The sequence below is a fragment of the Anomaloglossus baeobatrachus genome, chromosome 5 (assembly GCF_048569485.1).
Source record: "Anomaloglossus baeobatrachus isolate aAnoBae1 chromosome 5, aAnoBae1.hap1, whole genome shotgun sequence".
NCBI lineage: Eukaryota > Metazoa > Chordata > Amphibia > Anura > Aromobatidae > Anomaloglossus > Anomaloglossus baeobatrachus.
Window position 1 is genome coordinate 3690756 of NC_134357.1, and position 10427 is coordinate 3701182.

Genomic DNA, 10427 nt, shown 5'->3' on the forward strand with positions numbered 1-10427 from the left:
GAATCGCTGCCTTTTCTTCTTCCCGATGTCTTCTTTTCCTCGGCTCCGCATTGTGCGGCTTTATTTGCAGGGTTGTGTGCACACTGTGCTGTGAATCGCTGCCTCTTCTTCTTCCCGATGTCTTCTTTTCCTCGGCCCCGCATTGTGCGGCTTTATTTGCAGAGTTGTGTTCACACTGTGCTGTGAATCGCTGCCTTTTCTTCTTCCCGATGTCTTCCTTTCCTCGGCCCCGCATTGTGCGGCTTTATTTGCAGGGTTGTGTTCACACTGTGCTGTGAATCGCTGCCTCTTCTTCTTCCCGATGTCTTCTTTTCCTCGGCTCCGCATTGTGCGGCTTTATTTGCAGGGTTGTGTGCACACTGTGCTGTGAATCGCTGCCTTTTCTTCTTCCCGATGTCTTCCTTTCCTCGGCTCCGCATTGTGCGGCTTTATTTGCAGGGTTGTGTGCACACTGTGCTGTGAATCGCTGCCTCTTCTTCTTCCCGATGTCTTCTTTTCCTCGGCTCCGCATTGTGCGGCTTTATTTGCAGGGTTGTGTTCACACTGTGCTGTGAATCGCTGCCTTTTCTTCTTCCCGATGTCTTCCTTTCCTCGGCCCCGCATTGTGCGGCTTTATTTGCAGGGTTGTGTTCACACTTTGCTGTGAATCGCTGCCTTTTCTTCTTCCCGATGTCTTCCTTTCCTCGGCTCCGCATTGTGCGGCTTTATTTGCAGGGTTGTGTGCACACTGTGCTGTGAATCGCTGCCTTTTCTTCTTCCCGATGTCTTCCTTTCCTCGGCCCCGCATTGTGCGGCTTTATTTGCAGGGTTGTGTTCACACTTTGCTGTGAATCGCTGCCTTTTCTTCTTCCCGATGTCTTCCTTTCCTCGGCTCCGCATTGTGCGGCTTTATTTGCAGAGTTGTGTTCACACTGTGCTGTGAATCGCTGCCTTTTCTTCTTCCCGATGTCTTCCTTTCCTCGGCCCCGCATTGTGCGGCTTTATTTGCAGGGTTGTGTTCACACTTTGCTGTGAATCGCTGCCTTTTCTTCTTCCCGATGTCTTCCTTTCCTCGGCCCCGCATTGTGCGGCTTTATTTGCAGAGTTGTGTTCACACTGTGCTGTGAATCGCTGCCTTTTCTTCTTCCCGATGTCTTCCTTTCCTCGGCTCCGCATTGTGCGGCTTTATTTGCAGAGTTGTGTGCACACTGTGCTGTGAATCGCTGCCTTTTCTTCTTCCCGATGTCTTCCTTTCCTCGCCCCGCATTGTGCGGCTTTATTTGCAGGGTTGTGTGCACACTGTGCTGTGAATCGCTGCCTTTTCTTCTTCCCGATGTCTTCCTTTCCTCGCCCCGCATTGTGCGGCTTTATTTGCAGGGTTGTGTGCACACTGTGCTGTGAATCGCTGCCTTTTCTTCTTCCCGATGTCTTCCTTTCCTCGGCTCCGCATTGTGCGGCTTTATTTGCAGGGTTGTGTGCACACTGTGCTGTGAATCGCTGCCTCTTCTTCTTCCCGATGTCTTCTTTTCCTCGGCTCCGCATTGTGCGGCTTTATTTGCAGAGTTGTGTTCACACTGTGCTGTGAATCGCTGCCTTTTCTTCTTCCCGATGTCTTCCTTTCCTCGGCCCCGCATTGTGCGGCTTTATTTGCAGGGTTGTGTTCACACTGTGCTGTGAATCGCTGCCTTTTCTTCTTCCCGATGTCTTCCTTTCCTCGGCTCCGCATTGTGCGGCTTTATTTGCAGGGTTGTGTTCACACTGTGCTGTGAATCGCTGCCTTTTCTTCTTCCCGATGTCTTCTTTTCCTCGGCTCCGCATTGTGCGGCTTTATTTGCAGAGTTGTGTTCACACTGTGCTGTGAATCGCTGCCTTTTCTTCTTCCCGATGTCTTCCTTTCCTCGGCTCCGCATTGTGCGGCTTTATTTGCAGGGTTGTGTTCACACTGTGCTGTGAATCGCTGCCTTTTCTTCTTCCCGATGTCTTCCTTTCCTCGGCCCCGCATTGTGCGGCTTTATTTGCAGAGTTGTGTTCACACTGTGCTGTGAATCGCTGCCTTTTCTTCTTCCCGATGTCTTCCTTTCCTCGGCTCCGCATTGTGCGGCTTTATTTGCAGGGTTGTGTTCACACTGTGCTGTGAATCGCTGCCTTTTCTTCTTCCCGATGTCTTCCTTTCCTCGCCCCGCATTGTGCGGCTTTATTTGCAGGGTTGTGTGCACACTGTGCTGTGAATCGCTGCCTCTTCTTCTTCCCGATGTCTTCTTTTCCTCGGCTCCGCATTGTGCGGCTTTATTTGCAGAGTTGTGTTCACACTGTGCTGTGAATCGCTGCCTTTTCTTCTTCCCGATGTCTTCCTTTCCTCGGCTCCGCATTGTGCGGCTTTATTTGCAGGGTTGTGTTCACACTGTGCTGTGAATCGCTGCCTTTTCTTCTTCCCCGTTGTTTTTCCCCCACATATGATGATTACCGCGGAGGAAGCGCAGCTTTTTGTTGCCCTTTTTATTGTTGTTTTTATTGGACAATTGTTTTTTTTTCTAGAAACTTTTAAAGAGATTGTAAAGACTCCAGAATGCGGCGATATCTGACAACGAAGAGGTGACAAGCGGCAAATATCAGCTGTGCTCAGCGCAGAGCAGAATCCTGACTGGATCGGAGCGGATCTGTGCGGTTCTCAGCGGATCTGAGCAGTTCTGAGCGGATCTGTGCAGTTCTAAGTGGATCTGAGTGGTTCTGAGCGGCTCTGAGTGGATCTGAGGGGTTCTTAGGGGATCTGACCGGTTCTGAGTTGATTTGAGCGGATCTGATCAGTTCTGAGTGGTTCTGAGCGGATCTGTGCGGATCTTAGTGCATCTGTGTGGTACTGAGCAGATCTGAGCGGTTCTCTGTGGATCTGAGCAGATCTGAGTGGATCTGAGCGATACTGAGCGGATCTGTGCGGATCTGAGCGATACTGAGCAGATCTGAGCGGATATGTGTGGTCCTGAGCGGATCTGAGCGATACTGAGCGGATCTGAGCTGATCTGTGCGGTTCTGAGTGGTTCTGAGTGGATCTGTGCGGTTCTGAGCGGATCTGTGCAGTTCTGAGTGGATCTGAGTGGTTCTGAGCGGCTCTGAGTGGATCTGAGCGGTTCTGAGCGGATCTGAGCTGATCTGTGCGGTTCTGAGTGGTTCTGAGTGGATCTGTGCGGTTCTGAGCGGATCTGTGCAGTTCTGAGTGGATCTGAGTGGTTCTGAGCGGCTCTGAGTGGATCTGAGGGGTTCTTAGCGGATCTGACCGGTTCTGAGTTGATTTGAGCGGATCTGATCAGTTCTGAGTGGTTCTGAGCGGATCTGTGCGGATCTTAGTGGATCTGTGTGGTACTGAGCAGATCTGAGCGGTTCTCTGCGGATCTGAGCAGATCTGAGCGGATCTGAGCGATACTGAGCGGATCTGTGCGGATCTGAGCGATACTGAGCAGATCTGAGCAGATCTGAGCGGATATGTGTGGTTCTGAGCTGATCTGTGCGGTTCTGAGTAGTTCTGAGCGGATCTGTGCGGTTCTGAGCGGATCTGAGCGGATCTGTGCGGTTCTGAGTAGTTCTGAGCGGTTCTGAGCGGATCTGTGCGGTTCTGAGCGGATCTGTGCGGTTCTGAGCGGATCTGGGCGGTGGAAGTCGCCGTCTCCGCTGTTTTGTGTATTTCCTGTTTATTTTCTGGCATTGGAGATGTTCCGCGCTGGATGCTGCGGCCTCGTCAGGTGCTCGGCTCTTTATGTTACGGGTCGTAGATCCGGTTCCGGATCTCTTCCCCATGCTTCGCACCGGCTGTTCCTGGCGTCTGAGGAGGGGATTGGGGCTGCCGGGCACAGATTGCAGCAGATTGCAGATTTGTCAGGGCTGTAATTTGCGTCTCACAATGCGGATTATTATGGGGGATGAATAATGGCAGGAGCCGCTCTCACCGAGGATTGTGTGGAAACTGTCTCCTCATTATAGAGCCGGATGCGGGGAGCTGTTGTCCCACACGTCCCAGCTGGAGATCCACACAGAAAGGTTTACAGATAGTCACATAGCAAAGGTGAGGGGGGGCTGAATAGAGCCCCCCGGGGGATACACACAGGCAGAGCCCCCCGGGGATACACACAGGCAGAGCCCCCCGGGGATACACACAGGCAGAGCCCCCCGGGGGATACACACAGGCAGAGCCCCCCAGGGGGATACACACAGGCAGAGCCCCCCCCGGGGGGATACACACAGGCAGAGCCCCCCGGGGGGATACACACAGGCAGAGCCCCCCGGGTGGATACACAGAGGCAGAGCCCACCGAGGGGATACACACAGGCAGAGCCCCCCGGGGGGATACACACAGGCAGAGCCCCCCGGGGGGATACACACAGGCAGAGCTCCCCGAGGGGATACACACAGGCAGAGCTCCCCGGGGGATACACACAGGCAGAGCCCCCCCCGGGGGGATACACACAGGCAGAGCCCCCCGGGGGGATACACACAGGCAGAGCCCCCCCCGGGGGGATACACACAAGTAGAGCCCCCCCGGGGGGATACACACAGGCAGAGCCCCCCCGGGGGGGATACACACAGGCAGAGCCCCCCGGGGGGATACACAGAGGCAGAGCCCCCCGAGGGGATACACATAGGCAGAGCCCCCTGGGGGGATACACACAGGCAGAGCCCCCCGAGGGGATACACACAGACAGAGCTCCCCGGGGGGATACACACAGGCAGAGCCCCCCGGGGGGATACACACAGGCAGAGCTCCCCGGGGGGATACACACAGGCAGAGCCCCCCGGGGGGATACACACAGGCAGAGCCCCCCCGGGGGGATACACACAGGCAGAGCCCCCCCGGGGGGATACACACAGGCAGAGCCCCCCGGGGGGATACACACAGGCAGAGCCCCCCGGGGGGATACACACAGGCAGAGCTCCTCGGGGGATACACACAGGCAGAGCTCCCCCGGGGGGGATACACACAGGCAGAGCCCCCCGGGGGGATACACACAAGTAGAGCCCCCCCGGGGGGATACACACAGGCAGAGCCCCCCCGGGGGGGATACACACAGGCAGAGCCCCCTGGGGGGATACACAGAGGCAGAGCCCCCCGAGGGGATACACACAGGCAGAGCCCCCCGGGGGGATACACACAAGCAGAGCCCCCCGGGGGGATACACACAGGCAGAGCCCCCCGGGGGGATACACACAGGCAGAGCTCCCCGGGGGGATACACACAGGCAGAGCCCCCCGAGGGGATACACACAGGCAGAGCTCCCCGGGGGGATACACATAGGCTGAGCCCCCCGGGGGGATACACACAGGCAGAGCCCCCCGGGGGGATACACACAGGCAGAGCCCCCCGGGGGGATACACATAGGCTGAGCCCCCCGGGGGGATACACACAGGCAGAGCCCCCTGGGGGGATACACACAAGCAGAGCCCCCCGGGGGGATACACACAGGCAGAGCCCCCCGGGGGGATACACACAGGCAGAGCTCCCCGGGGGGATACACACAGGCAGAGCCCCCCGAGGGGATACACACAGGCAGAGCTCCCCGGGGGGATACACATAGGCTGAGCCCCCCGGGGGGATACACACAGGCAGAGCCCCCCGGGGGGATACACACAGGCAGAGCCCCCCGGGGGGATACACATAGGCTGAGCCCCCCGGGGGGATACACACAGGCAGAGCCCCCTGGGGGGATACACAGAGGCAGAGCCCCCCGAGGGGATACACACAGGCAGAGCCCCCCGGGGGGATACACACAAGCAGAGCCCCCCGGGGGGATACACACAGGCAGAGCCCCCCGGGGGGATACACACAGGCAGAGCTCCCCGGGGGGATACACACAGGCAGAGCCCCCCGAGGGGATACACACAGGCAGAGCCCCCCGGGGGGATACACACAGGCAGAGCCCCCCGGGGGGGATACACACAGGCAGAGCCCCCCGGGGGGATACACACAGGCAGAGCCCCCCGGGGGGATACACATAGGCTGAGCCCCCCGGGGGGATACACACAGGCAGAGCCCCCCGGGGGGATACACAGAGGCAGAGCCCCCCGAGGGGATACACACAGGCAGAGCCCCCCGGGGGGATACACACAGGCAGAGCCCCCCGGGGGGATACACACAGGCAGAGCCCCCCGGGGGGATACACACAGGCAGAGCTCCCCGGGGGGATACACACAGGCAGAGCCCCCCGAGGGGATACACACAGGCAGAGCTCCCCGGGGGGATACACACAGGCAGAGCCCCCCGGGGGGATACACACAGGCAGAGCCCCCCGGGGGGATACACATAGGCTGAGCCCCCGGGGGGATACACACAGGCAGAGCCCCCCGGGGGGGATACACACAGGCAGAGCCCCCGGGGGGATACACACAGGCAGAGCCCCGGGGGGATACACATAGGCTGAGCCCCCGGGGGGATACACACAGGCAGAGCCCCCCGGGGGGATACACACAGGCAGAGCCCCCCGGGGGGATACACACAGGCAGAGCTCCCCGGGGGATACACACAGGCAGAGCCCCCCGAGGGGATACACACAGGCAGAGCCCCCCGGGGGGATACACACAGGCAGAGCCCCCCGGGGGGGATACACACAGGCAGAGCCCCCGGGGGGATACACACAGGCAGAGCCCCCCGGGGGATACACATAGGCTGAGCCCCCCGGGGGGATACACACAGGCAGAGCCCCCCGGGGGGATACACAGAGGCAGAGCCCCCCGAGGGGATACACACAGGCAGAGCCCCCCGGGGGGATACACACAGGCAGAGCCCCCCGGGGGGATACACACAGGCAGAGCCCCCCGGGGGGATACACACAGGCAGAGCTCCCCGGGGGATACACACAGGCAGAGCCCCCGAGGGGATACACACAGGCAGAGCTCCCCGGGGGGATACACACAGGCAGAGCCCCCGGGGGGATACACACAGGCAGAGCCCCCCGGGGGGATACACATAGGCTGAGCCCCCCGGGGGGATACACACAGGCAGAGCCCCCCGGGGGGATACACACAGGCAGAGCCCCCCGGGGGGATACACACAGGCAGAGCCCCCGGGGGGATACACATAGGCTGAGCCCCCCGGGGGGATACACACAGGCAGAGCCCCCCGGGGGGATACACACAGGCAGAGCCCCCCGGGGGGATACACACAGGCAGAGCCCCCCGGGGGATACACACAGGCAGAGCCCCCGGGGGGATACACACAGGCAGAGCTCCCCGGGGGGATACACACAGCAGAGCCCCCCGGGGGGATACACACAGGCAGAGCCCCCCGGGGGGATACACACAGGCAGAGCCCCCCGGGGGGATACACACAGGCAGAGCTCCCCGGGGGGATACACACAGGCAGAGCTCCCCGGGGGATACACACAGGCAGAGCCCCCCGGGGGGATACACACAGGCAGAGCTCCCCGGGGGATACACACAGGCAGAGCCCCCCGGGGGGATACACACAGGCAGAGCCCCCCGGGGGGGATACACACAGGCATTTATCCTGGAGAGGGAAATACAAAGGTCATTACAGCGCGTGTTAATTGTTACTAATAATCACAATATTGCGGTAATTATCGCACAATTAGCGACCTTAAAAGCATTTCCTCTATTCATGTCAAAGAAAACAGGATCTGCCCCGATCTCGTCCTATTGAAAGGAAAAGCCGAGCGCCTGCGACACAATCCCCCGCCGCTAATATCCCCCGCCGCTAACATCCGCCAAAGCGAGAAACATCTGCTATCCAATGTGCTCAGACGCCCGGACACACGAGCCGGATTACACCGGGGGTCTCACTGCGGGGGGGGGGTACAGGTGTCAGTATACAGCTATATGCACCGGAACCCTGGACACATGACCCGGATTACACCGGGGGTCTCACTGCGGGGGGGGGGGTACAGGTGTCAGTATACAGCTATATACACCGGACACACGAGCCGGATTACACCGGGGGTCTCACTGCTGGGAGCGGGGGGTACAGGTATCAGTATACAGCTATATACACCGGACCCCCGGACACATGACCCGGATTACACCGGGGGTCTCACTGCTGGGAGAGGGGGGTACAGGTATCAGTATACAGCTATATACACCGGACACACGAGCCGGATTACACCGGGGTCTCACTGCTGGGAGAGGGGGGTACAGGTATCAGTATACAGCTATATACACCGGACCCCCGGACACATGACCCGGATTACACCGGGGGTCTCACTGCTGGGGGAGGGGGGTACAGGTGTCAGTATACAGCTATATACACCGGACCCCCGGACACATGACCCGATTACACCGGGGGTCTCACTGCGGGGAAGGGGGGGTACAGGTATCAGTATACAGCTATATGCACCAGAACCCTGGACACATGACCCGGATTACACCGGGGGTCTCACTGCTGGGGGAGGGGGGTACAGGTGTCAGTATACAGCTATATACACCGGACACACGAGCCGGATTACACCGGGGGTCTCACTGCTGGGAGAGGGGGGTACAGGTATCAGTATACAGCTATATACACCGGACCCCCGACACATGACCCGGATTACACCGGGGGTCTCACTGCTGGGGGAGGGGGGTACAGGTGTCAGTATACAGCTATATACACCGGACCCCCGGACACATGACCCGGATTACACCGGGGGTCTCACTGCTGGGGGAGGGGGGTACAGGTGTCAGTATACAGCTATATACACCGGACCCCCGGACACATGACCCGGATTACACCGGGGGTCTCACTGCTGGGGGGTACAGGTGTCAGTATACAGCTATATACACCGACCCCCGGACACATGACCCGGATTACACCGGGGGTCTCACTGCTGGGGGGTACAGGTCTCAGTATACAGCTATATACACATGACGCCGGTCACTATACTGCACAGCAGTGTCTGTAATGCGGCTTTGTGTTTTCGGACCCTTCACTTCCTTCATTAAATTGAGTTTTTTTCCCTCATTAAGGGTGAGCCATTGAGGATAAGAACGGCCCCGGGCGGGGAATGAAGGGTTAACCCCAGCTGCACCAGGTGAGGAATGAAGGGTTAAACCCAGCTGCCCCGGGTGAGAAATGAAGGGTTAACCCCCGCTGCCTCAGGGTCCCCCCTGTCCATATCTGTGTGTTGGGTGTGCCGGGCCGGACTGTACTGAGGGGAGATATTTTAGCAGCGCGGGTGTTTCTGTGGCGGGATGTGGCGGCTCCGGTGGTGCGTGCTAGGTAAAATAGATTTATCTTCTTTACGGCCTTATCCTGTTACATGGTGATCCCAGTAATGGGGAGATCCTATAATCTACGCTTACTCACTTACAGCTCCGAGAGGCCACGTACAGGTCACTGTGACCCGGTGACTGGGAGCCCCGGAGACTCGTGGCCACGTACAGGTCACTGTGACCCGGTGACTGGGAGCCCTGGAGACTCGTGGCCATGTACAGGTCACTGTGACCCGGTGACTGGGAGCCCTGGAGACTCGTGGCCATGTACAGGTCACTGTGACCCGGTGATTGGGAGCCCTGGAGACTTGTGGCCACGTACAGGTCACTGTGACCCGGTGATTGGGAGCCCTGGAGACTTGTGGCCACGTACAGGTCACTGTGACCCGGTGACTGGGAGCCCCGGAGACTCGTGGCCACGTACAGGTCACTGTGACCCGGTGATTGGGAGCCCTGGAGACTTGTGGCCACGTACAGGTCACTGTGACCCGGTGACTGGGAGCCCTGGAGACTTGTGGCCACGTACAGGTCACTGTGACCCAGTGACTGGGAGCCCCGGGACTCGTGGCCACCGCCCAGAGAAATGTCTCCACCACCCGGAGAAATGTCTATGTAGCACCCCTGAGGTCTCAGGTGCCACAAAATGTGAACGTGGAAACCCAAACCCCAGAATATCCGTGCCAGTCAACACACCAGCACCCTCAGGCCACACACAGCCCCACTTCCAGACTGGGAGACTGCCTAGTAACAGGTAAAAGGGATGGGCACTGATTGGATAGTTGCCCCCCAATCTGCAAAGAGAGACCGGCAAGGGGAGGGGCCAGTGGTCAGTTGGGAGTGGGCGGAGGAAGTGTCCAGTCAGTGAAGGAAGGAAAAGTGTAAAGACCTGAAGTAACTCCGGAGAGCTGTGACCGGAGAGCTGTGACCGGAGAGCTGTGACCGGAGAGCTGTGACCGGAGAGCTGTGACCGGAGAGCTGTGACCGGAGTGAGGGACTGTGGAGTGAGGGACCAGGACTCCAGGGACCGTAGGTCACCTGTGGAAGTTAAATCTGCCGGGTGAGGGGATCTCTAGGGTCCATCGCCAACCAAAGAGTCTGAAGCATCAGCAGCAAAGTGGGGACCGGGGACTGACCCCCTGAAATAGTCCAGGCTGCCTGCAATAGGACCAAGACTGAAACAGAGGGGTTCCCCAGAAGCTCTAGGCCACGGGAGCCCAATACAAACGAGAGTGCACGGAGGACGGCTACCCCAGGTCACAGCT